A 27,841-nucleotide genomic window follows, 5' to 3' on the forward strand; every position below is an offset into this window, starting at 1 on the left:
AAGGAAAAAAAAAGTGATTTGGGATAGGATTTTTTTCAGGGCAAGTTATGGCCTTTTGCAGAGGCAACAGAAAATACCTTTGTACCAGGTGTGACATTTTGTAGATCTCAGAAGTGTATCAGTATTGCAGGATTTGAATTCAGGTAAAGAACCATGCATTCCATTTAGTGTTTTCTTCTACGTTTTGGAGAAGCAAGCTTTGTATCAAGCAGCCTCCTCCCTTCTGGCCTCTCTCCCCGATAGGAGCCTTGCTTTAGAACCACAGGCAATCCCTTTTAGTAATGCTTCACCAAGGAAACAATAGAAGATTGCCTCTCGATTAGGAAAGAGCTAAGGCTTTAAGGAGCATAAACACATACACGAAGTACGTGAACCTCCGAGTTTTATTATTACTCTGTAGTCTCTCTGGACTTTCAGGTGTTTGTTCCTACCGTACTTTATTAGATGCTTAGATCTGGTTCATCAAAGTCCCTAATTGTTGAACTTGATACTTTGGAGAGCTTAAAAAACATTTGCGCAAAAGTACTTGTCTATATATCTGAGAAGTGCAGAGAAATGTTTACAGAAAACAGGAATGGTCGCATTAGCTAGGATCTGGTTCTTTCCCATGAACTGTGCTGGCTTGCTTTCTTTTAAGAAATGTCGAGGCTAGCAAAATTGTGAAATGACAAGACAAAAATTATTTGTGTTGTGAAACGTTCCTGTAAGTGGTGAGTTTCTTTCTTGCTTTTAAATATCTGTGCAGGGAATCATTAGTCCTTGATGAAATCAAAAGGAAGGGGGTAGAGGAAACAGGCGCAAAAATTAAAGCGTTCGGAGGCATTTCACTTTAAGATCAATCAGCAGCGACTATGTGGAAATGAGGTTATTCTGGCAGACAACTTCTGAAGAGCAAGCAGGGCTCACCATTCCTAGTTAAGTATGGGGATCTCCTCAACCTGAGTGTCCCAGTGTAATAGGGCTGTTATTTGCAACCCCCTGGTTCTGACGAGGGAAACATGATCAGACTGTGTACTCTAGTTGGCCAGGATCACTTTGAGCTGCTGTGCTGCAGAGGCTTAGCATGCTTGTGATGTCCTGTCTGCATATCTGTGGGAATGACAAAAGTCTGCACATCCCTCAGGACAGAAGATGCAAATTACAGGAAAATAAGAGGTGAGACTGGGAACCAATTCCCTGAAATAAAAAAATAAATAAATAAATAAGAAAGGAAAAAAGTAAAAAAAAAAAACCATAATTTTTCCAGTTCATTAATTAAAATTGACATTGCAGGGTTTGCAAAGACCAGGAAACGACTGCGCCATTTCACCACATTTCAAAACCTTTTCACTTGAGCAGACAAGTAAATCATGCAATTACTGGGACTCATTCAGCTCTTTAGTAAAAACACAGGCCTGCAACCTTGGGTGTAACATACATTGAAATTAGAAGAGTTGAACTGAAGATATTTCTAAAATGTCACAACTGCTCTGTGACACTGGATGATATGTTTATCCATTCATTATCACTGAGAACACCTGGGGCGGTGCTCAGGAAATCAGATAGTGCCTTTTAAAATAATTATAAAAGAAGCATAGATTAGCAAGCTGAGGGGGAAATAGACAATCCTGAATCACGATGCTCCTAATTTTGATCTGTTTGGGGGCATCAGCTTCCAAGTCACAACAGTGTAATAACTGACTGCAACTGTCAGCAGCACTGAGGAGAGAGAGTGCCAAGTAGGACTATTTCTAAAAAGCAAATGTTTTCCTGGAGATGAAATCCCAAGCATTCATTTTCTGTTGAGAAAATTAAAACACCACATCCATTGGTGGTGTTTCTGGTGTCAGTTTCTGGCTTGATCCTTTTGTCTTTGGAGAAATAGGAGACAGCGCTCCGGACTGAGATCCAGGAGACCTGGTTCTGGTCTTGCCTCTGCTGCTAATCAGGCAAGGGACCTTCCAGAAGCCTGGATCTTAATTTTTCTTAATTGTGAAATGAGGGGGTGATTTCTCAGGCTCCTTCTTCTTTAAAACCTGTGCTCTCTGAAATTCACTCAACACTGGACGTTTTCTCCTAAGCACTAGGGTAGGGGTGGAGGAGGGGAGCCTGGAAGAAGTAGGCTATTTTATTTTTAACCTTCAAAGGAATTTAGTTGAGCAGATGCTACCCTGAACTAGTCAGAGTAGAAAAGAAATGATATGGCTTTTAAAGGGCACATCTAGCATATCTACTGGGGTAAAGTAATTCTGGCAATGCTTCAAAGGATATAACTTTTGATGGTAAAGTAGGTAGGCTATGGAATGAAATCACATATGGCAGGCTGTCAAAGTCTCCTACACTTTCAGTACATTTATATAAGTGCAAATGGAGGCTGCTTAGATGGGGCAATTTCCTGCTAAGACTGCTCTCAGATTATCTGATATTATTTGACTAAATTATCTCTGTAGAAGCTGAGGACAACTTTTATGATCAAATATTTTGAAATTAGTTTTCCTCGTTGGCAGATTATCTGAAATATGAATTGCTCTCGTTTGAGCACTTGAAATTGAAAGGCTCTGGTAATAGCAATTATAGAAAAACAAGGGTACTGAAGTGCTGTATATCACGCTGAAGGGAATATGTTTATAGGTCAGTGATGTCAATAACTGTAGTTCTCCCAGATACCTCGCCGTTACCCTTTTATCCTGGACTAATTCAAAGGACAGACTGACTTTCTTCTTAACAAGGGTATTTCATTTTTGCGAATAAGTACTGATTTTATTGACTCTAGACACTTAAACATGGTCACTTCATATTTATTAAATTCCCCAAACCTTTCATAGGGTGTCTGAGGATCTAAAATGTATGAACACACTGAAATGTATAAAATTCTAAATAATTCTGAGCTATTATTATCTATATGATTGACTTGTGTATTCCTGGTATCCTCTCTGCAAAGCCGTGGCATAACTACGTGGATCTTCTCTGCTCACGTTTATAACTTCCTGATGAACAATAATTATAAGTAACATTTATGAAGCCATTACCCTGTGCCAGGCATTGTTCTAAGCACTTTCCTGCCATTAAAGTTTGTAACGCACCATTGTTAGGCCTGGTGACTATCCCTATTTTATAGATAAGACAACATAGGCTCAGAAAGGTAAAACAGCAGGTCATACATCTAGAAAGTGGCAGAACCTGAGTTTAAACCCATCCCACTTTAAAACCATCCCACCTCAAAGCACTCATTGTTAACTGTTAATGCCAGCTGCCTCTGGGAAGTTTTAGGTAATTAACAAATAGAACTATTCAAGGTTTATGGGTTAAGAGAAACTGAGACTTAGAGCAATTAAGCATCCTGCTTAGTATCATAAAATAGTTATTCTCACAATGCCACTGTATATAAATGAACTTCTGAAAACATCGGTAAAGTTATATAGTTATATCCAAAACTTCTGATGTTGCACATTATGAGAAATACTCTAAGATTCGATAGCAGGCCCAGTAATCAAGAACAAGGGTCTAAACACAGCATACCCATGGTATTTGCCACACATTTAATGTGTCTTCAATCATGCCAGCATTCGGCTAGTACTGAGTGACCCACATGTGTCCAAAATTGTGCTAAAAACTGATGTTGTTAGGCATAGTTCCTGCCTTCTCAAGGACCCAGTGTCTTCTCTTCAAGATGCCATAGGCATGGCAACCAACTTGCACTGACCTGTGGAGCGTCGATCTCAAATATTTTAATGAATAATGAATGTCACACATTACAGTCAAGAGATGCACTATAAACCGCAGGAGCAAAGAATGTGGGTAACTAACTCTTCCTGGAGGAGTTTGAAACGGATTTGCTCCGTTTATTTATTTTCATTAATGATAATGATAATAATAATGATAATATAATAATAATAATAATAATAATAATAATAAATGATTTTTAGGTCAGGCCTTGATGGGCATTTTCCACATGGAAAAGGGGAAAGTGGTATTCCAGGCAAAGGGAGGCATGTTTGCAAAGTCCTTACTTATAGTAAGAGAGGAGTCTGGGAAGTTAGGACAGGGCCAGATTGAAAATGGTGTTGTAGGAAGCTAAGAAAATTGGACTTTCTCCTTTAGATTCTGGGGAACCATGAAATGCTTTAAAGGGAAAAGTGAAATAATAGATCTGTGCTTCAGGGCCAAAAAATTTTATTCTGGAAAAAAAATAGAAGATAGGTGGCATCTTCCAATTAAAAGGCAGATAAATGGCCCAAGGAAGAGATGAAAATCAAATTGCAATAGGCACACCAGTAGAAATAAAGAAAAGGGGATGGATTTGAGAGGCCTTTTTCAGATAAGATCAATGCTTAGTGACTGATCCAATGTGGTGGAAAGCAGGAAGGAAGTGCATTTTTAAAACTTAGTTCCAATTTAGACATGTGGCATTTGAGAAACTTGTGGGATGGCCTGTTGGATAAACCGGCTTGAGAGCTGGAAATAATGGGTTTAAACTTACAGGTTGGGCAGTGGTTAGCATGTAGATTGTACCTGGACGAGAAAAGGTAGATGAGTTTCCTAAGGATCTTGACTTTGCAGTTCAAGAAGGCGGGAGTAGGGGCCACTAAGAAAGTAATCCTGAGAAGATCCAAATTTACTGAGAGGCAGAGAAAGAGAAGGTACTATATAAAATGAAGTAGAAATGATCAGAAAGTGGGGCACGTGGGTGGCTCAGTCTATTAAGCATCGCACTTTGGCTCAGGTCAGGATCTGAGTTTTGGCTTGTGAGTTTGGGCCCCACTTCAGGCTCTGTGCTGACGGCTCAGAACCTAGAGCCTGCTTCAGATTCTGTGTGTGTCTCTCTCACCCTCCCTAGCTCACGCTCGCTCATTCTCTGTCTCTCTCAAAAATAAATATTTAAAAAAAATGTTTTAAAAGAAATTATCAGAAAGTGACCTGGAGCATCTCTTCCTCAAGAAGAACCTGGAAGATGTCATTAGGAAGGTCAAAGGAAAAGAAATTTTTCAGAAAGGATGTGATCATGTGCCTGAAAGTTAGAATACTATGAGGACAGGAAAAAGCCATTGCATCCAGCAGTTAGATTACTAGCGATGTGAATGTCATCACTAACACCATGAAGGCTGATACCAAAATGCAGCGGGTTGTTGAATGAGCGGTACAAATGTATCTGGTTGTATTAGCCTCTCCTCTAAGCGGTTCAGGGGTAACGTGGTTGGGTAGCAGATGGGGAAGGTGGTTTGGGGGAGACGCAGGGCTGCTAGATCTCATTTTTCAGCATCTTTGAGTTGAACATTAGGTTGAGAAGTTAGGCATGCAGAAAACATATATTAAATATTCAAAAGAGGGATAATCTTTGGACCCAGGACTCAAAAGGATAAGCTTAGTAGTGTGAAGGCCATGAACCTGAAGAAATAAAAAGGAGTATTTCTTGCTTCTGCTGGAGAGAATTTGAGGTATGGAGGAGGAGAAGTGAGGAGGTATGAATTTGAGGTATGGAGGAGAATTTGAGGTATTTGAGGAGATTGGAGGTAGAGGTGGGGAAGGAGAGAGATTTGTTTCAGAGGAATTCATCGTGTTGCTCACTGGGTAAAGGTGAGGCCAGAAAAAAATCTAGGTAGTTGCCTTTGCTGGGATTGATCAGCCTTGGTCCATCCACAAAGGGTGCAACAGACAGAGATAGGAAGTACCAGTGGGGGTAGCGGTAAGGAAAGATCAAAGCAGGAAAGTCCAGTCAAGGTCAAGGCCAGGGTAACTCCCTTTTCTGTCAAGCCCAATGTAGGTATCTCCCATGAGCCGAAAATCCTAGGATACTCTGGAGGGAGAATGGATTCAACAGTGGGCCAACACCTTGTGCAATTAACTAGCACCGTTTAATGTAGCTCATTAACCACCACTGTAGTCTGCCAGCGCTGACGTTTCCACTGGTAACAGATGCTGAGGTCCACTCAGAATATCAGAAGCCAAGATTCAAGGGTTGTATTCACTAATCCCCCTACTAACATCTGATCATTTGTATAGAAAGGAAAAAAAAATGGAGAAAGTACTTTCTGTTAATATTGTTAACTTTGAAATCCCATCTTTGCTTCCTTTTCTGCTTCCGTTAAACCTCATATGAGCAGCCCATATGATGGATGATTTTGCAAGTCTCTCTTTGACTTTGTAGATTTTCCATTGGTCTTTAATATTCTCTCTGAAGACTGAGGCTCCCACATTGCTGTTCTGCTCATCTGTTTCTTCAACCGATCCGTACATGATTGGTAAAGAATATCTTCAGGAGGCACAATGTCTGAGAACATTACAGTCCTTCACTGAGCTCTTGGTGAAGGAAGTGATTTGTTTGTTTTGTTGTTTGGAGTTTATTTCATGGTGAAAAAAGAAGCCTTTCTAACTGTTCTGTTTAATTGTCACTGGTTATTAAATAGACAGCTGTTTAATAATTATAAGTAGACTTCTTATGTCTACCGGAGTGATGATTTGGTTCACCTCAGAGTAGATGATACAGAAAATATAAATTCAAGATCTGGAGAAAGAGTCTCAATCCTGCTTTTTGTTTCTTCAGAAAGAGAATAGAATAAAGGAAATAAGGAAAGGGAGTGGAGAGAGAGAGGGGAAGCTAAGAAAGAATAAATTATTGTTAGTCCCCCCCACCAACCCCTTACAGCCCACCTTAACCCTTGGTTTGCCAAGTACAAACCGACGACAATTGGCATTTTACAAATATCTAAATGGAATGTATAAAGTAAGCCATGATATATGCCTGCTTGCAAAAGTGGGCCTATTAAATGAAACAAATGCCATCCGTGTCTGTTTCCAGCTGAGGTTATAATGTGTGGGGTGGTCGTGAGAGCCAGTTTCCCTTGCCTTCGGTGTCATAAACCACAGTTTATGGTACCATATGAATTTGTAGAGCTGATTGTTTTATTATATTTGAGTGTAAATTTTTCATCCCTTTCAGTTCTGCCACCATTCTGAGAGAATACAGGTTTTGTGCTGATACGATGTTTCCCAGCTCTAGGCATGGCCTACCCCTACAACTGACTGTAATTTACTTTTTGGTGTCTGTCGCCTTGAGCTTGCCTTCTGACTAGCTTGTTGAATGATGTGCTAATCCATTATATTTTTCAGACAAGTGTATCGACCAGTATAAACAGACTGGAGGGCACAAGCCTAAATGAAAGCTATACTTCCCTGAATCATTTAAAAAGCTCCTGCTTGGTGGCAGTGCAAAATAACTTGGCTCTGTACATTAAGTAAAGGGGAGGGAGATCTCAATAAATAAAACAAAAAATTGAAATATCCCTGCCTACAGGAGCTTAGTCCAAGTCTCAGATGTTCACCTTCATTCACCTCTATTTTTGTTTAACATGATCAGAAGGGGCCACTTTAAAATGTCCTCTTCTAATACAAATCCAGAGTGAACCACAGCATTCAGCATCTCCTGCCACTGGTGAGCATCCTACCTGATCCTCAAGTGTCTTTCACCTGACGTCACTTGCATAACTGTAGCATGTTGATAAACAGCAGAGAGCAGGCACTCGGAGGAATGGCAGCCCAAAAATGAAACTTTAGCTCCGCCCCTTCTGAGTCTCTCCCTTTTTCAGAGATGTGAGAGCGGATGGCCAAATGGGTTGAGGGAAAGTAAGTTTCAAATTAATCTTCCATTTAAAAAAAAGGGGTCAGCCGAGCCTAAGCCCTTCGATTTACAAGACCAAAGCCATGAAGTGAAGATTTACTGGTCGAAATGGGAGTCAAGATACAGTAGCCACTGAAACTTGTGGTCGGTACATTGAGATTTAGCCTGGCACCAAGTAACGTTTTGGAAAAGGTGTTCTTCAACAAAAAATACAGCACAACCACAGGAAAGCAATTCCCTGATGATAAACAAAGGCTCAGTTTTTTTTCTGACACCTTTGATGCCTGTTACTTTTACAAAGAGTTGCATTGGGAATTACTCCTATCTCTTCAGGTTACCAGTATAAAAAATATCAATCCATTCTTCCCAAATCTCTTGCTCTCTGCTTCCTGAGGTTTGAGAGGCATACTGTGTATTTTTTGCATTGGATTTATTCTTTGTGGCCAGATGCAGACCATGATAGACCCTTCAGTCTGCAGAAAGAGGGGGAGGTTTCAGAACACATTCCTGAACGTTTCATTGGATGGTCATGGTCATCATGTAAGGCTAAGTATGAGGCTTTTATGCCCATTTGACAGATGCAGAAACTAAAACTACCCCTAGTGAATGGCCAAGGTCATAGAGCTAGTAAGTGGCTTCACCTCTGACTTCCCACTTCCTTTCCTGTCAGAGTTACCCAAGCAACACTGAGACTTTTTACTCTCCTGCTAGGGAGGGGAAGCCAAACTGAGCATGGCATGGTCTCTCTTTGCTCTATCCTGATGTAGCAAATGCTGTCAGGCCACCAACAATCCAGCCCCCAAAGAGCTTTGCTCTTTGAGGGAGATAGAGGAAATTAAAACGTTGTTGAACGAGAATGTTTGTGGAGATCTTGAGCCATAGCCCTTAGGACAGTTTAAAATTCCGAGCCTGCACATGCACAGACCTGTATAAGGAGAATCAGTGAATAAATCCTTCCCTCAATTCCAAAAGCAAATAAAAGGACCTTTGTGGCCACACACAACCCTTCTTTGATCTCTGGTGCAGTATCTCTCAGCTTTGTGCCTATTTTAAACATACTACATGGAGTTTGAAATTCACTTCTGGGCCTTCGACAGCCTGTTGGGTCAGCGTGTTCTTTCTAGTTATTTCTAAAAGAAATTACTGCCCACAGCTCTCTTTGCTATTTTGAGAATTCTAAACTCACTCTTCCTTCACCTCCTCCTCCCATCATGAATCGGATGAACTACTGCTAGCCATCCGCTGCTCACTCAGAGGTTTGGCCAATGGGCCTGGTAATCTATCCTGCATTTATCAAGGGCACTGAATAGTTATTGACTGACTGACTGACTGACTGAATGACTGGATGAATATCCTCCAACTTCCATAGAGTATTTTCCTCATATGAATAATCCTGCATTCAGGGGAGTTTTAATGAGATAGTCCATTCTGAACTTTGTTTCAATCTTCCACATTAACGGACTGAGGGGAGGCATGACTAGGATCACTTGTAGTTTAGGAAGACTGGTTTGATGGGCCAACTGACTCATCATCTAATCAAACCAGGGGGAAAAAAAAAACAGAGTTACCTTTCCTCACAGAACAACACATTAAAATAATGGAGTTCAAATATTATCAGTGTTGACATAGCAGGAAATGGGAATGAATTTATATTTATCGAGAATAGACTATGCACCAGGCTCAGTGTTAGCAGCAGTAGCATTAACAACAGCAGCAAATTATATCTGTTCAAGCAAATGTATATTCCAGAAACTATACTAAATGTGTGACTTCTCAGTTAATATAACAATGATATGAGGTAGACCCTATCAACAATAGCTTCATGAGGTAGATTTCATCATTCCCATTTTAATTTTTATTTTTGAGAGAGAGAGAGAGAGCGCGCGCGCGCATGAGTGGGGGAGGGGCAGAGAGAGAGGGAGACATAGAATCTGAAGCAGGCTCCAGGCTCTGAGCTATCAATACAGAGCCCAACACAGCACTTGGATCATGACCTGAGCTGAAGTCAGATTCTTATCCAACTGAGCCACCCAGGTACCCCCTCCCCCCCCCACACACATCATTCCTATTTTATCCAGAGTAACCAGTACCAGCTGAAGAGCTCTAACCTCTCTGATGAAAAAGTAAGGGTGTTTGGGCAGGCTTTATGGGGAAAATGAATCCCAGGATGTGTCTTGAATGTAAGTCCTCTTATTCACACATCTCAGTAATCAGACCTCATACCAAAGTGAATAAACAAATACAAAAATAAATCTCCTTTGGATTCAAATAATAAACCTTTGCAATCAGAGAAACATCATATTTTATTGGATGATTTGGGCTGGGCAGTTGAATGATCTATAGGATCTCACTATGTGACTTGACAGATTTCATATCTCAGTTCCTTGGTATTTTCACCTGTAAAACAAGAATAATTATTCAAGCTCTCTATATATTATAATGAGAGATGATAAAGATTGATGGAATATAGATGCATAGAATGAAAGATTCAGAATAAATGTACTCCTGAGTTCATAGATCTGCTATTACTAATAATGGAATTGTCTTACTCAGAAATAGTGTCCCTATTTGGTTGTACATTTAATTACGAGTCATCTTTTTCCCCCTCATTCAACCAATATATATTAGACATCTACTCAGTGGCACTATGGGGAATAAAAAGATAAAGAAGTCAGCCTCAATCTAGAAGTTAAAAAAATAACTAATGTAATAAAATACGTACCTTGATTTTTTTTTGAAAGCTGCCAAAGTTGGCAATAAAGCTCTTGTTGTGTCTCCATGATGCCAAACATCAAGGAAAAATGGAAAAGTTCAAGCAGTAATACAGATGTTTCAAAACATCTGGATGTTTGCTATCCTGTAGATTTACCGTATGGATCTCCTACAAAGCTCTTCCGTTGTAGTTCAGGCTTTCATAATTAATTTGATGTTCTGTTTTTTGTGCTTCGTAGACCAGCTCTTTTACTAAAATCCCTTTTGTCGGTCATAAAAGACTAAATCTTTTGTACTTGATGGTCTTAAAGCTACAGCTGCAATGTGTATAAACCCACGTGCTATGCTTAGTGATAGCTTTTTAATATATTTTAAGTGTTCTGGGAGTTGGCCATGAGGCAAACTAGCTAAGTGCTAACAGGGCTTATACTCAAGCCAGTTAGAGGCCATGGGAGTAGGCTTCCTGAGTGGAGGTTTTAGAGCCACCAATCCCTTCTTGATCCATTGGGTAAAGGGAAGAAGCTGCCAAAGGTGTGATGTGAAAGCTGGTATCTCAGACATGTCAAATAAAAAACCATTGTTTGCTGTGAACCTAATCTGATGCTTAATAATTTCCTTCTAAGATGACTCCAGGGCAGGAAGGGGGAAGGGAAATAATTACAGGGGAACCGAGAGAGGCCAGATGGCAGATGTGTTTGAAAGGCCTGACAGTGACCTGTGGGCTTTGAATGCTGGGGAGCCTTTTGCATCTCCTTTACCCCAGCCTGCAGACTTCCAGCCAGGGTAGTTACCCTCAGTCCCCGCAGGGCAGTACAGAACCAGGTGTGGCTGCCTGCTGCCTCATTTCCTTGCAACTGAGGCCATCATCTTCCTGACTATAAAACAAAATGGCTCAGCTCACTCTAAGTTTTCTTGGAAAAAATCTCATTCTTATTCATATCTGCTGGAAGCCCCAACTCTGGCCTAGAACTAACTATGCTTTGTTTAATTTTGTTGGTTTTATTCCCCCCCCCCAAAATGGCTCATGTTGTTTTAATTACTTTCTGTCAGTACTTGGAAGAGCTGGTTTTGAAGTAGCTGTCCATTCCCTCCCCCTGCCAAACATGGTGATCCGTTTATGCTTCTAAACCCAAGGATTCATCCACACATCAAAATATGTGAACCTTAGCAAGATAAAAGCTGTCCAAACCTGATTTTGTTTCTACACAGATGGCTATAAACATGACACTGGGATATTAGTCTTGGCTTTTCTTGACAGACCTGAAAATTGGCCATGCAGAACTGTTTAAAATTGGTAGGAAAAACTTACCCTGAAGTTTACTGTTGATGAACACAAGAGAAAGCACGTAATTAATGGAAATGCATGTCAGAATAAAGAAAAATGTGTTATTCCCTTCACTTCTGAGTCCTAGCCAAAGGTGTTGAATAAAGCTAATATTTCAGAGGTACAAAGGGGACTGCTCTCATTTTAGTGAAGTAAAAATTTGTGTTAGAATTTACATGTGCACTAATGAATTTATACCCTGAAAAGTCTTTTAATTAAAATAGATTTCTTAATTACAAAAGTAACACAGAACAAAAAATCAAATAGTATAGACTAATAAGAGATAATATCATATCCATTCAGAAGAATAGAGTATAAACATTTTGATGTGTGTCTTCTCAGATACCTCTTTATGGATTTATATTTACATATTTCTTGTATTTGTTACTGCTGTGACTCTTTGACAATTTAAAATATAGTTTTTTTCATTGTTGATAACTTCACAAAGTATTGGCTGCATAGTATTTCTTTTCTAAAAATATGACATAATTTATTTAACTAGGCTGTTACTATTGAACATTTAGGTCATTTCCAATTTTGTACCACTGCAAACTATATCTTTTAAATGTCTTTGCAGGGAAATTTTTACATGTGTTCCTATTATTATGTTGTCTGGATAAATTTCCAGAAATTCAGTCAAAAGGATAATATGTCTTAAGAGATTTTTATACATTTGGCCCAATTGACTTCAAGAAAGATGGTACTGGGGCACCTGGGGGGTTAAGCGTATGACTCGACTTTGGCTCGGTCATGATCTCACGGTTCTTGAGTTATAGCCCCACATGGGCTCTGAACTGGCAATGTGGAGCCTGCTTGGGATTCTCTGTCTCCCCCCCCCGCCCCTCCCCAACTCACTCTCTGTCTCTCAAAAATATATAAATAAACATTTTTTAAATTAAAAAAATATGGTACTAATTGACTTTCTCCCAGCACTGTATTTGATAGTCCATTTCTTCAAACCCTTGCTAGCACTACGTTTTGTCTTTTAAAAAAAACGTGATAAGTTGAAAGAGAAATGGCATTCTCTTGTTTTCCAAGAAGTTTCATAGTGTCTTGTCTAACTTTGAATAGATGATTGCTCAAATGTTCCATAGCTCTTACCGAATGCACATGCCTAGGAGACTGATGTGTAGAGTGGCCGTGCTGGTCTCATGTTGCTGTAGCATTTCCACAGGACCCCGTGGCATTCCTGGAGTCTGCACAACATAATATTATTATCCCATTATCTGTGGGATAATTATCCCATTATTATCTCATGTCTGTGACCGGCTCTGTCTTGTGCTTCTATTCTAGTTTTGTGTTCATTCTGGAAAGGACAGAGTAACAATCTACACCATCTAAAGAGTTGTTTTACCCCAATTCTTGCTCTCTGAAATCATCGTGTCTCTTTTTTATGTATTTGTCTACTTCTGTACAGCACCTTTTAAGTTTTGAAGATTCTGCTCAGAAAGAAATGCAAACTTCACAGTGGATATTAAGATAATGTTTCACCTGACAGAAAAACAAAGCAGGCTTTAGTTCTTATAACTAATGAGGACATCTTTGTCTTAAATCGCAACTTCAGAAAAAGTTCTGTAAAAAAGCACACGGAGATCATAAAACATCTGAAATGATAAAGGCATCTAAATGAACTAGTTGATTTTAGTTAGAAAATAAATGCTTTTCCTTACCTCAAAGCTTCCCTTAGTGCTAGATATTTAAAGTTTTCAATACTGTTTTTTAGTGCTAGGGGATAGCATGTGACCTGCATTAAAATGGACAAGAAAAATCCTGTACTGAACCTTGGTTGGGCCCTAAGCACTACAGAAAGCCATAGCTTTCTACCACCTCATTTATTTATGTGAGTTGAGAGGATGAAAATTAACAATGGATCTCTCCATCCAGGCTACTCTTAGGGGTTGGAGGGTTCTAGGTTCTAACATTGTATAATTGTAAGACATTCTTTTCAGTTTTCTCTAAGGACAGAGAAAGAACGAGTTAAGAGTCATGCCTTGTATGGCCAGTATGATAGCAAGCATTCACTCAAGTAAACCTACCCTGATCAGGGTTCCCATCATATCTGCAAAGTATCTGGTTTGGGGCAACAGAGTTGCAACCTGAGAGTGGGGAGGCTAAGACATTGTCTACTGTGCCTCAAAATGAGAAAGGAAACATATAGGTAACCATAAAATTGTCCTTTGCTATATGTAAGTATCCGTGCTTAGTGGTATTTTAATAAAGATATGCAATATCTTTCAGCAAACAATCCCCTAAGAGTTGACCTATGAAGGAAAAAGATGAGCTAATGGCATATCAATTATTAATACCTTATCTAGTGAATGTTTAGGCATTGTGCAGACCTGCAACTCCCACAGTGGAGAAAATAATCCTTTTTTTTTTCTCCCTCCCAATCTGTGTTAGGTCTTACTGGGAAGGAGAACAGTACCCAGTTTTAAGAGAAACTTGAAGATTTTAAGAGACTATACATATGTAGTCAGAAAGGAAAAGGGCAGATGTCAAATAGCATTTTGAAAACCTAAGTAATAGTGATTTAAGAAGAGTATCAGATTGAAGTTGGAGAAATTATATTTACTCCACACAGCTGTGCCATAGTTGAAACTAGTTATAAAATACGTAAGGTTAACCTCTTCATAGTTCAAAAGTTCTTCACTTTGGGTCCAAAGACCAACGTGGAGTCTGTAGATAGACTTGAGAGTCGGTGAATTTGAATGGGGAAAAAAATCACTTTAATTTTACTAATCTCTAACTGAAATTTAGCAGTTCTTTCTGTTATGAATGTAGACTACAAACCACGGTACTGTGAGTAGTACTTGCATTTGTTATCAGTAGACATTGTATATATATTCATATCCCATTACCACTCTTGTAGATACCTTAGAATATCACTACTCGACAGTTTTTATAATTACTAAACCCAACACTAGATGTTGTTATTAAACACATTAATAAAAAAGCACATATATTATTCTATCACATATTTAGAGGATTTTAAAATATTTTAATAACAGGATTCCAGTATAATTGGTTTCAGTATAATTGATTTTAAAATATTTTAATAATAGAATTTCAGTATAATTGGTTTCCTTTGTAATTCTAACATTTTATGCATTTAAAGACATTATTATAAGAAAAAAATGTATGTGGACTTCACCAGACTCTCCAAAGTGTCCACAGCAGAAAAAAATTTGTCAACCCTCTTCATAAAGAGAAGTGTATAAAAATGGGTCAACGGTGATAAGGGAGAGCTATAGAGAGACATTTTTCACATTTCAAAGTTTTCAAAATCTGCTTAAAACTCAGGTTAATAATTTAAAAGAACTCAGGGTACACGTACTTTAGCTCCACTATTTTAATATTTAATTCCCATTTCTAAGAAAGAAAACTGATAGGACAAGAGCTGAGTCCTGTATAAACTTCTAGCCAACAGAAGGAAATCTTTTGATCCAATAACTTGTCCGTGTTATATACCCAGAGATTTTAGAGCATCGTGAAACATACCCAGATTGAGGGGTAGTTCAAATTAAATTCTATCTGCAAATAATTTGACAGCTCTTTTTGAGTACCTTCTATATAATTACAATAGTTTTAGATTCCAGCCTTGACCTTCAGGAGTTTACAGTCTCTTTAGAAAAATCAAACAGTCACTGAAGACATTTATGATTGCCTATAAACATGCACAAATAAATAGGGTATTACCTGAGTAGGTGGTTAAAGACTTGGTTAGCCTTGGGTTGATACAACTTGGGAGCTCTGGCAGGCAAGTATGCAGATGTGAAATGGTGAAAGAAGGAAGTATGAAGGCACTTCACATGTAAGGGATAAAGAGCAGAAGCACTGACCTAGAGAAAGAGAAAAGGAAGTTCACGTTTCATATATACGACATGAGCTTGGAAGAAGGAAGCAGATTCAGAAGGGGAAGAGGTTTGAACACTAGACAAAAAAGGTGAGATTTGTGTTTTTAGTTTAGGTAACATGGTAGAGGCAGGTTGTTAAAACAACTGGATAATAGGATGAAAAGAGGGAAAGAAACTGTCATAGGAGAGACCAGAATAGAGCTTCTAGTCTAAAAATATACATGAGGTGGTGAGGGAGTCCATGCTGGAGTAAGGTAATCAATCACTGTGAAACTCAAAAGAAATGGGTAAAACTGACAAGTAGAAAGGATAAAGGTTGGCAGTGTTGAGTGGCAGTGTTGAGCGATATGTAAAGAGGAGAAGGTGAAGGAAGCAAAAGGAATATGTGGTTGGAGGTTCGGAAATGTAGAAGGACTCTAGAAAAGGGGGGTGGCACCAGGGTGGCTCAGTCGGTAGAGCATCCAACTCTTGATTTTGGCTCAGGTCATGATCCCAGGGTCATAGGATTGAGCCCTGCATAGGGCTCTGTGCTAAGCATGGAGTCTGCTTGGGATTCTCTCTCTCTCCCTCTCTCTCTCTCTCCCTCCCTCCCTCCCTCTCTCTCTCTCTCTCTCTCTTCCCCTCCCTCCCTCTGTCCCTACCCCCCCTCAGTAAATGAATGAGAAAATGCAAATAAAAAATACATGTGGAAGGACAGTGCTAAGTGCTACACATTAGTAGCTCAGAATTTGGGTCCCCTACGATGCCCCCACCATGGGCTTTTTCCTCTGTAAAGTGACATTTGTGTGCTTCATTTTTCTATCAGCCAAGTGGGCAAATATGCAAAACAAAGGAACATCTCAAGGAGTTAAAATAACCTGTGATAAGGTGATACTTTTATAAATTATGTGATTTTTTAGGAGACTTTTGAAAACAAAAATTTACCTTGTGAAAAACAAAAGCAACTAAATCAGCCATACAGTGCTTTTGTAGGAATCTTAAGCAGTGTCATGCCAACCCATTATCAGAACTGATGTCATTGTTCCAGAGGGTTTACCTACTGATAATTTCTTTTACTTCTCCATTGAGAATCCTGCTAGTGTTTAACGCATTTTAGATACAGTATGAAAGTCTTAAAATATGGGCTTTGAAACTCTGGCAAAAATTTCACTGGCCTCCTACAGAACATTACAGAGACTTAACAATCTGATTATCTTTTTGTAGTCCCTGGACTTCCATTTCTTATCATTCTGTTTTGTTTTCATTTTCTGATTGTATTTCCAGCTATAAATAAACAATGAAGGATCATATCTTGATATCTGTGATTATCAGAAATATTAAATGGTGATCAATTTTGCTGTTATCATTTAGACTCAGATGGTGAGTGGTTATGAGGCACCTAGCAGGTGACCTCAGGAGTATTTTGTAAGGGACAGTCATAAAATACTTTAGAAACTAGTCCTCAAGTGCTTTACTTTCTCTTCCTTAGGGATGAGAAAATGAGGCATCTTATTTCATTCTCTTACAAATATGTTTTATTTTAAGAAAACCAAAAAACAACAGTCTTCATTTTCAAAGCAATCAGCTTAGTTTTACCAACTGTTGGCATATATAATAGTTGCTCACTGCCCAAAAGGATTCACTGGAGTCCTCCATCTGCAGAATTAATTCTGTACTACTTTTGTTTTTTAAGTTTATTTATTTAAGAGCGAGAGAGAGAGAAAGTGTGCAAGTGGGGGAGGGGCAGAGAGAGAGGGAGAGAGAGAACTCCAAGCAGGCTCCAGGCTGTCAGCACCGAGCCCGATGTGGGGCTCGGCCTCCATCTCACCAAATGTGAGGTCATGAGATGAGCCAAAATCAAGAATCGGATGCTTAACCGACTGAGCCACCCAAGCGCCCCATGTACTACTTGTAATAGATGAATTGAATATCCAAATTTACTTGCAAGATAAGTTTTATGAACAGATACTTTTTAAATTAAATAAATATATATATAACAGGTAATCAAGAATAAAAATGGAATATAATAACTATAAAAGATATTGTAAAATAGATTAAATCATAGCAAAAGGGATGTTTTAAGGAATAGTAATGTGATTATACAAAAATATAAATTTGTGATTACTTCCTAGTCTTCTGTTTTATTTGGATACGACATTCATTAAATGTTTGATGTTACAGAGATTTATTCCCCTTTGTAAAAGTAAGGATGGAAAGGGAAGAGCTGTTGCTTTTAGATTAAGGAATCTTTCCCCTCTTAAGGGGAAGAAAAAGTACACAGTGAAAGTGTATTTCTGAAAAGTTACAAATAAATTCAATTTTAATAAAATATTAAAATAGTGGCTCAAGTACATTGAGAATCTTGTCTTTAGTGGAACATAAAACAAAACCTTCTGGAAAATTAAGAGTTATTTTCAAAGGCCAACATATTTGCTGATGTACCCTTTTTTAAGTTTAGAAGTTAGAATATATCATTTTCTTTAACCAATACTCGCCAGTAAATAAACAAGTTAGGTAACAAGTGTGTGGACTTTATTTGGACTCACTATGTCATTAGTTTTATTAGGAAGAAGAGACCATGCTTACTACACCATGTGGTTTATAAACCTGTACTCAAATGGGTATCAGGAAACTTGGAAAAAGTACTACCAAAGCTCCAGTAAGGCTTTTGGGAGAATGTAGAATTTGGGGGAGCTTTGAGATACACTGAAAGACTAGGGGAGGTTGCTCAGTTCAGACTCAGGGACACAGCGTCCCCAAACAAGGGGCTTAAATCTATAGTTGAATGTCTGGTTCTGTTCTTATCTACCCTCTTATGTAGTTTCACCCTTCTTTTGTCTTTTTTTCCCCATCTGTGTTTCTGCCAGATGTATCAATTCATATGGTTTCAATTGGAAAAACATTTTAATGCCCTTTGTTTTCCTCATTTAGTCTGTTGTCAATCGATCAGGATTGCTATGCATCCCTATTTAGTTTTGTCCACAGATTTAACTCCTATATAATATAGAGAATATTATGTCAATTATTGTGAAGGTTAAATGCACTTAATATTGTGCTTTACCCAGGGCAAGGAAACTGGCAATTATGGTCCATGGAGAAATTCTGTAAGATGGCAGGCTAGTGTCCTATTAAAGATTAGAGATGCTGGAACCAGCTGTCTAGGTTCCAGGCCCACTTCTCAAATTTAATAAATGAGTGACCTTAAGAGGCTGTATACCATGCATGCTTCAGTTCTCTAATCTGTTAAATGGGAATTATAGTGGAATCTACTTCATGGAACCACTGGGAGTAGTACCTGAGATAATTCATATAACACACTTAGCACAGTGCCTGACTCCTCCCCTCCCTCCTCCTCCTCCTCCTCCTCCTCCCCCTCCTCCTCCTCCTCCCCCTCCTCCTCCTCCTCCCCCTCCTCCTCCTCCTCCCCCTCCTCCTCCTCCCCTCCTCCTCCTCCTCCTGCTCATCATCATCAAAGCAACTTCTCATTCCACTGGGAACAAATCACTGAGCCTATTCTCCTTAAAATTCTGATTTCTGTGTAAACCTGTAGCATATCTTCTCTCCTAAAAAAGACTTTTGAAGCAGCTAATTTTAAGGCTTTTCTTTGAATTGGGTGTTTAATCGCAAACAATTAAAGAGTTCCCCAAATGATAAGCTCTCCCCCAAAAATCCTAAGTCCCACATATGCTAAAACTGCTCTGGTAACCTTAGGGAACACTGAATGCAGAACCCCAGATAGATCCAGTGTGTAGAATGGGGCATCTTGGGCACAATTGTTTGATAAATCCACTTATCACACCTCATGATTTCCCTGCTACCAGAGAAATTTTGTTACCCTGCTTCCAAATCATTTGTCTTAGTCGAGTGTGTTCCCCTGAAATTAAGGTTTTCCCCTGTCATGTAATCAGCATTTTAAAAATAAAGCCAGATTTTTTTTTTATGGATTGGGAAGTGTGAAAATATAAGGCATGTTTTTCTAATTATGAAACTGCTGTCAAACGGGTCTATAAAGCAGATGCACTTTGCAAATTAGAGGTTGAATCCAAGGTTCCTATGGCTCCAAAATGGCTCCTCCTTTGGCCTCCACTGTTGCCTGTAGAGCTGAAAGCAGGTGTGATACGAACATATTGTCTCCAAGACCAAAGTTCCCTCTGTAATCCTCCCAGATGCAGGGCAGATCCAAATATCCTTTGGCAGTCAGATTCCATGTTGGCACCACCTGCCAGCAAAGTATTTGCAGAAATTTAACCCTGGATGCTTGATCTTTCAGGGCTATCACGGACCCAAGTCCCCCTGACATAAGGACTTAGTTTAATTTCTCAACCTGTCAGCTGGTTCATCTTGGGAACTCTTACTTCTTGCTTTTCTTTTTGCTATTAAATTCCTTCTGCTAATAACAGCTTGTAGGTTTTCTGAAAGCTATGAGAGACTCTCTTCCTAATTTGGTATTTTCATAAGTAGATGTTGGATGATGAAGCTCACAGTGTGAATCAGGGTAGCCGAGGGAACACTGTTTGGTGTGTCATATTCAGCCTGGTTATCTTAGCAGTAAGAACTGCTACAAGATCTTCTTTCACAAACCTCTAGTCTATTGTAAAGAAGTATACTTTGTTTTTGTCTTCATGGTCCCCAAAACATGTACCTAAATGCAAATCTATTAAAATGACTTGCAATTTCTTTTTGAGCTTCAATGTCAGGCTTTATTTAAAGGAAATTTTGTGGCTGGTCTTTTTCCTGCAGTTCAGAAGGTTACCTGTTTCACTTTGTATAGAAGCAGTTTAATGGTGTTTTCTGGTTGGAGAATGATGTCCATCTTCTATTAAAGTAGAGCCACTTGGATGAAGATCATCTCCCTCACTCACCATGAAAGATGGGAGGAAAATTAAATTCTACTTGTAGCTGAATAGTGCTTATGAAAATGAAGAAAGACAATCAATATAAGAAGCTAGTACACTCAGAAAATGGTAAAAAGCCTCTCCTTTGGACAGCAACCTTCAAATATTTCAACCTAACTGCTGATTTCCATGCTGGTCAAGTAGGATGAGGTTCTTTGGTTACGTCAGCACACACCCGGGAAACTTGCCTAAAATTACTCATGGTTCAATGAGTGGCCTTGATTACAATTTAAGTGTTCTCAGATCAGGCCAGTGACCTTGAGTCAAAGCATTGCTTCACATGCATTTATAGTTCTTAACCACACATCCCGTCTGTCCTCCCACCAGCTACTATAAAGCTGTCTTTTTAAAACTGGTCTTAAAAAAAGATAAGAAATCCATTTCAGATAAAATTTCAGGACCTTGACCTCTTGGCCATGGTGTGGTTATTTGGTCATGGTATGGCTGCTAATGACTAAAGCCAAATGATTAGAAAGCACCAGTTTCCGAGGATGGAAAATAAGCCTACTTCACCTTCAAGAGTAGGTAAAAAAAATTGTGCAATTCCTTAGTTACAGAAATTAGTGCTTGAATTCTGTTAAGGAATTTTTGTCCTAGACTGTTGACAGAGAGGAAAATTTTTCACTGAATTTGGGGAAGCAAGGAGTACTTTCCACTAGATAAAAAGAAATTTGGGGGGATGTAGGTGGTTCAGGAAAGTATCAGCAAGAGGAGAAGGCCAGGAAGCACAGCAATAAAACCTAAGTGTGCTGAGATTTAGAACAGACCCCAAGAGGCAACGTGATTATGCATTAGTTGTTCCTTGTCAATTTTTGAGATATCTCAGGGGAAAAAATGCAGATTATTTTCGTAATAAGTTCAAAGGCTTATAAAAAAATCTTGAACAGAAAATTCCTCAATAATATATTTTTTCATTTGTATAAAAGTCAGAAAAGGATGTTCACCAAGTTAAGTTTTAGGGAATCTTGGGCCATACGAAGTCTTCCAGTTCTAGCATTTAGCAGTAATCAAGACCTCAATTCACTGATCACTAATCCCCCAAGTCAGGTTTTTACGTTTTGTTTTCTCTTGAGTGGCCTTCAATATTTAGACATACACGTACACTGCTTATTGTCAGATGTTCTGGATGCTGTGCATTTTTGACATGTGAGCCCCTTGCTCTTGATCTCCTAATTGCCAAGGTGAATAAGACATTTAGAAGTGGCTGGCTGAAGCATTCAGAGAAGACTATTAAAGGAGTCAAGACGAAGCCCGTGTGGTGTTGGTGATCCAAGAAGGCCACTTTTATTTTATGAATACTCAGGGACCAGCCATTTTGTCATAATAATAAAACAATAATGACTTTATTATAATGTTATGGACATGCAATCACAGTTACACCAGACCTGAGGAGCAAAACCCCCATTTGAGACCAAGTCCCCATCTGTTGATATGAGGTGGATGGAGGAGGGTCATGGAAAAGTATACCAGTACACCCTTGCTATGTAGCCATCCTCCCTGGCTTCCTCTGAATCCAGATGGCTCAGAATGGGTTTGCAAATATCATCCTTCACCCAGTCACTGCTTTCACTCATTCATTTATATTTATTCCAAAAATATTTCCTGGACACCTCCCATTGGGTAGACACCACACTAGATAGAGTGATGGCCGCAGCAGACAGGCCTCTGACTTCAAGGTTCATAGGTCTTTCGTGACACTCGCATCTCTGTCAGGAAGGGACAGGTTTGGACAGAAATCCACCCTGAGCAGATCTCTGGCCTCCCAATACCCTTTTGGGAGAGAAGGGCATGTTAGCAATATGATGACTAAGTTTCTCGACAACTTTTTTTTGAGCAGGGCCTCAGCTTCCTGGGGGAGCAGCTCTCCTTTCACCTTTCCCACTATTTCCAGGGAGCTCTCCTCATTTTAACAGGAACGCACCAACCCTTTTCAGCTTCTTTTCACAGGACTACAGAGCCAGTTTTCCCTGTTACTCCCTCACTGTCACCTCATCCTGCTCTGCTTTGCTCCGTGCTTTTATGTGGCTTAAAAAGAATCGGCTGCTGATTTTCCTCGCGACTGCTTGACACGCAGGCCTAGCTACAGGAGCTCCATACAAGCCTGTATACTAGTCTATCCTCCATTAGTTAGACTTGAGAGTAGGAAAGCTGAGTTCTCAGTTAAGGAGAAATTGTTTGACTTGGGAAGAACAAGATTCCAGCAGTATGTGGGTGGTAAACACTCCTCATTCAACTACTAAGGCAATTGACTGCAGACAGACCCCCAATGTGAGCAAAAGCAAAGCAGCATTTCTGAAAGGTGCCTTAGGCTGTAGTGTTCCAGGCCTTTCGGTGTCTTACCAGTCTAATCTCATTTGATTCTCACAGCTTAATTACACTAGTAGAAACCACTTGTAGGAAATTTTCCATCTACCACATCTAATTAGCTATGTCCCCCAAAACTTGAACTTTGTGTCACAGCAGTTTACCTAAGCCCAGTCAAGACGCTTAGTCTCAGCTCATTATCCTCCTAGTTTCTTCTCAAGGGAAAATGTCTAACTTACCCTTTAACCTGGAAATAATGTGACTGCCCAGAGGGAGAAAATCCCCAAGCAGAAAAAAAACAATCTCTGGACTGGCCCCATGGCTTGGGGTATATGTGTACATTATAGGGATACCATGTGTATCTTGAAAATGTCTTACTCTCTAAATATTTTTACCAGGCACAATGTTTCTCTTTTTATCTTCACAAGATTGTTGTGAGGTAGATAGAGTAGATATTACATTAGTTTTTACCCAGAGAGGAAATTGACATCTTACTAACTGACCTCTGGAAGATCAGAAATTAAGTACAGATTTCACATAATAGTAACATACCAAGGTCTCTCCTGTGTCATATGGATTAGATCAGTGGCATCCTCTGAAGTGGGTGGCCTAGACCACTGACCTCTACAGAAATCACCTTCTGTATTCTCCTCCCTGAAATCTTCCCCCCACCAAAGGAGAAAAAAAGACACACAGGGAAACCAACTTGATCACAATGACAATGAAGTATAATCATCTATCAAATAAGTATTTATAACATCTTTGAAAGTTGCTGAAAGGAATATGAAAAAGTTTAAAATGTGCCCCCCATATTTGAGATATTAAAATTTCAGTGGAGAAACAAGACATGAACAAATTAAAATTTAAGAGGTAATGCAGAGCCAGGTGTTGACTGAGTGCTGATGACTCAGTGCCAGTGGAATCCAGAGGAAGGAAAGGACTAGATGGGCTAACGAGGAGAGGGAGTGCTGGGATTCGGCCATGCTATGACAAATGAGTAAAATCAGAATCAGTTAGTACAAAAGCATCCAAGTGGAGACAGCTATGTGAGCAAATTCTAGAGATGTAGATGGACAAGACATTTTGGGGAATAGCAACCAGATGATATACAGACAAGAATGTGCATAGAGATGAGGTTGGAAATCCTTTCAAGGAGGTGGACTGGGGAGTCTTAAATCCCAAAGGACCTTCTTTTGATGGTAGCATAATAATCCCTCAAGGAAGTTTTGAGAAAGAATAAGACAGAGTAATAGTTTGAGCCAAACTGGCCATGCTTTCTCATGTTTTACAAATATTAGAACCTCTCCCTCAAGTCTCATTTCCTCACTTCTTCCAGCAAATCTCTATGTATTCTTCAAAAACTAACTCAGCCCTTTGAAAACTTTGCAGACTTACCTAGGGAAAGTTTGTTCCTCCCTTTTCTGTCTTCTCACAATGCTTCGGACACAGGTCCTAGATGATAAAGCTTGAGGTAACTTCCACTTTGCATTCCCCATTTATAGCAGTGGGCCTAGCACTTGGATGGATCTTATTGTCATACTGAATTCTCCACTGAGAGTAAACGAAACAGCACCAAGTAACATTTATTGAGTGCTTGATCTCTACCTGATATGGTACCAGATGCTTTCCATGTATTAACATATCATCTCTACCTCACCATTCGACAAGATATATTAAGTCCATGTTAGAGCTGAAGAAATGAAGGTTTGCCCAGAGCCACATAGCTATTAAGGGGCAGTGATGTTGGCCTCCAAAGCACATTCTCCTTACTTATACTAGTTATGTTTTCATCTTTTAAAGGCTTATGGTACTTATTACAGCATTGTATATATGGGAAATGTTTTAAGTGGAGAAACAAAAAACACTAGCAAATATTATCAATGACTAGAAAACATAAGGCCTCAAAATGTTTAGCTGATAAAGAGCATTACTGCTGCCATTTGGTGAGGCTACAAGATGCCAGCCAGCCCTGAGTCCATCCTTATGCAGCAAGCCAGGGCTAGCAGGGGTCCTCACAAGCCTCACACCTTCCCCAATCTCCTGGGCTATAGGTCCCTCTTTAGTACAATAAGAAAATTGGACTAGATGATTTCTAAGGCTCAGTCTACCTTTTATATTCTAAGATCTGAGAAATTAACATGTTTAAATGAATTCACATTAAAAGACAGATGACCAGTAGTCCTTACTTTTACCCTTCCTGGGAGTTTTTGCAACGTAAAGGGGACACTTATCAATGGAGGTGATTCTTGGTATGGCAGAATATTGGGCAATGAGGGAGTATTTGTGGGCAGAGATGCTACCCAACACACTGGTTCCACTCTATGTATCTCCCAAAGCTGATTTAGGTGCCTTAACCATGAGCATCCTATTAGTAGCCTCCTACATGTACCTCTGTCATATACCACGTTATTTATTTTTTTGTCTGTTTTGCTCATTAGACTAGGATATCTTCAGGGGCAACAATCTTTCTTTTATCTCTGAATGTCATACTTCTATAACCTAGCGAGAGCTCAGATATACTTTGGTTGAATGAATGTACCTATTTATGTATCCTTAAACAATTTTTTTTAAAACAGGACCTGAGAATCAGCTTCTCTCCCTTATTAATTGCCCTCATGTTATCCCACAAAAGATGCAGGGACCCTTTCCACAACTGCCTGTCTCCTCTGGTCCCTCTATACAGCCACACTGCCTGCTTTTGTTCTCCTCCAGTTTGAGGGACCCCAGATCCAGACCTTTGCCTCCCCAACCTCCTGCCTGGGAAGATGTATGGACCCTTTTTAAGACTTGGCCCTGAGAAGAGCCTCACTCAGAATGGACCTCTCTTCAACAGGACTGCCTCTTGGCACCTCAGAGAGAGTCAGAGGATTTTTAGCCTAGATTTTAATAGTATTCTTCATCTAATTCATGTTAAAAGCCATTCCAAAATGTCTGAAGACATCTCTTTGTCCCCATGTAAATGGTAGCCAGTGTTTCAGCTGAAAGGGGAAAGAGATGTGGGACAGGAAAGGGGAAGACAACAGAGGTACCCCAAAAACAAAAAGAGAAAGGACTTAGGCTCCAAAGAGAAGCTTGAGGGAAACCATTCCATTTGCCTAGAAGCCCTTCTGAATGGCGAGGAGAAATCTTATTCCATGTGACCCATGAGAAGTTAAGAAAAATATCTTTTTCTATTTTGTTACACAAAGCTGATTTTCTTTGGGCCTCTACCTAATCAGTGACAGTGTCAGAGTCTAGAACTTCACAGTGATCATGGAGCACTTTTGAATCCTTTCTGTTTTGAATCCTTTATTGTAAAATAGATGTCTTATGCCTCATTTGCTGTAAAATCTATTTTATTGTGGTACTTAATTAATGATCACTTTGACCATTTGTGGCAAGTGGCCAAAAATTTATCTTCTCTGCCTTTCTTTCTTTCTTTCTTTCTTTCTTTCTTTCTTTCTTTCTTTCTTTCTTTCTTTCTTTCTTTCTTTCTTTTTCTTTCTTTTTTAACTGCCAGTGTTTGAGAAAAGCAGATTAGGTAAAAACATATCAATCTGCCGTATCTATTAATAAACTGGAGAAACTAGCCAATTTCTTTTTAAATTACATATGAAAGTCTTCCAAAAAATACTATTTTGTTTTGAATACTGAAATGATATGCTGTGAAATTCAGGGTTAATGTGTATGATACATTTGTGATTTGGATTAGAACATATGTGCATAAAATTTACAAATTATCTCATGTTTGATAGTGATTAGAATGAGAGAAAGCAGAGGAAAGAAGGAAGAGGGAGGAAGTGAGTAAAATAAGGAAAGAAAATGTCAATACCTAAAATTTTTAATCAGTCACACTTCTAAATAGATTTTAAGGGATTCCAACGTTGAATTCTATATTGATAGCAAGGCACGCTTATATCTAATGTAAAAGATTCGTTAATACCTTATGGTGACATGAACATAGAAGTCTAACATTTCTTTGTTGCCCAAAGACCTTGCTTTTGGTGAACAAGGAAGCTTAAGAGAAATAGACTATTCTAGGCTGTTTGGAATCTTTTTTGACTTGGCTTCTACTGTGAGACCAGCCAAGGTCCTGCTGGCTGTGATATCAGGGTTTAGCTTGCAGCACATAAATATGGAAAGTGCAGTTTGTCGCTGGTATTTGTTTTACACTTACAAATTAGGAGACACATTTACTGTAAATATAGTTAGCATCCAGAGGTTTCAAAGCTAAGAATATGCACGTTCGAGATGTCTTTGCCTTATTTATGCTGTGGCTACCACATTTGTATAAACAGAAAATTACTCCATTCATGCTTTATTACTTCTTCTTTTGTACCACAGCCTTGACCCCAGTCATCATAAATTGAGAAATAGTGGGGAACTAATGGAGACAGATGGGAATATGGCTTGCCATTTACTCAAATTGGTAAAGTAATTAACCTCAAGGTGCTGGTTTGCAAGAAAAATTGTTGGAATATCTCAGGACGTCGGTAAACAGACTCCCGCTTTAACCAGTTCTGACAACTGCATCATAAACTAGACTTATTCTGTTCAATTGACCTGTCAACGTCTTGAGTCCAAATAAAGATTTGTATTACAATGCACTTGCTGAGAAGTGGGAGAACACCCTTCTGTGTCTTTTCAAATGGGCTGCTGTTCTCTTCCTGCTAGCTAGGAGCTGGACTGTCATATATTCATTCTTCAGCCATTATATTCCTTAGAAATCTTCCATTACTGATTGTGTGACAGCTTCGTGACAACAGATGGTAGTCATTTGGCTCCGGAAAATGAAATGAAAAAACATGGGCCAGGCTGGCTGGGCTCATTTAGAACATCAGTGGACAGAGGCCAGATCTAGATTTTATTTATCGGGGGACGTCCTGTAATGAAGCCAGAGTTATGTCGGTGGTATGTTTTTCCCTACAGATTGGGAAATGGGACTGGATTTCTGCAGATTATTATATAAATCAAAGGTGGTCTCGTGAATAGGGTCACCTGACCCAACAACAGTATATTCCTTTTGAAAGCTGACAGATTTCATGTGTTCCAAACAGGCCTCTGCCTCTCTCTGTGTCCCTGTTTCCCTCAGTCTCCCCTTCACTCTTTCCTGGGAACAGCATTTAGTCTCCTCTTTCCCACATTATCAGCGGTGAGTTCCATCTTCAGGACACCATAGCTTCCTCATATTCAGTTTAGT

The 27,841-nt window shown here is 39.3% G+C and overlaps 1 protein-coding gene across 8 annotated transcripts in view; it reads left to right on the forward strand.

Moving 5' to 3' along the window:
• Window positions 1-27,841, forward strand: part of NPAS3 (neuronal PAS domain protein 3) — an 858,964-nt gene that overhangs the window by 625,529 nt on the left and 205,594 nt on the right. The window lies entirely within an intron of this gene.

The sequence above is a fragment of the Felis catus genome, chromosome B3 (assembly GCF_018350175.1).
Source record: "Felis catus isolate Fca126 chromosome B3, F.catus_Fca126_mat1.0, whole genome shotgun sequence".
Classification (NCBI taxonomy): domain Eukaryota; kingdom Metazoa; phylum Chordata; class Mammalia; order Carnivora; family Felidae; genus Felis; species Felis catus.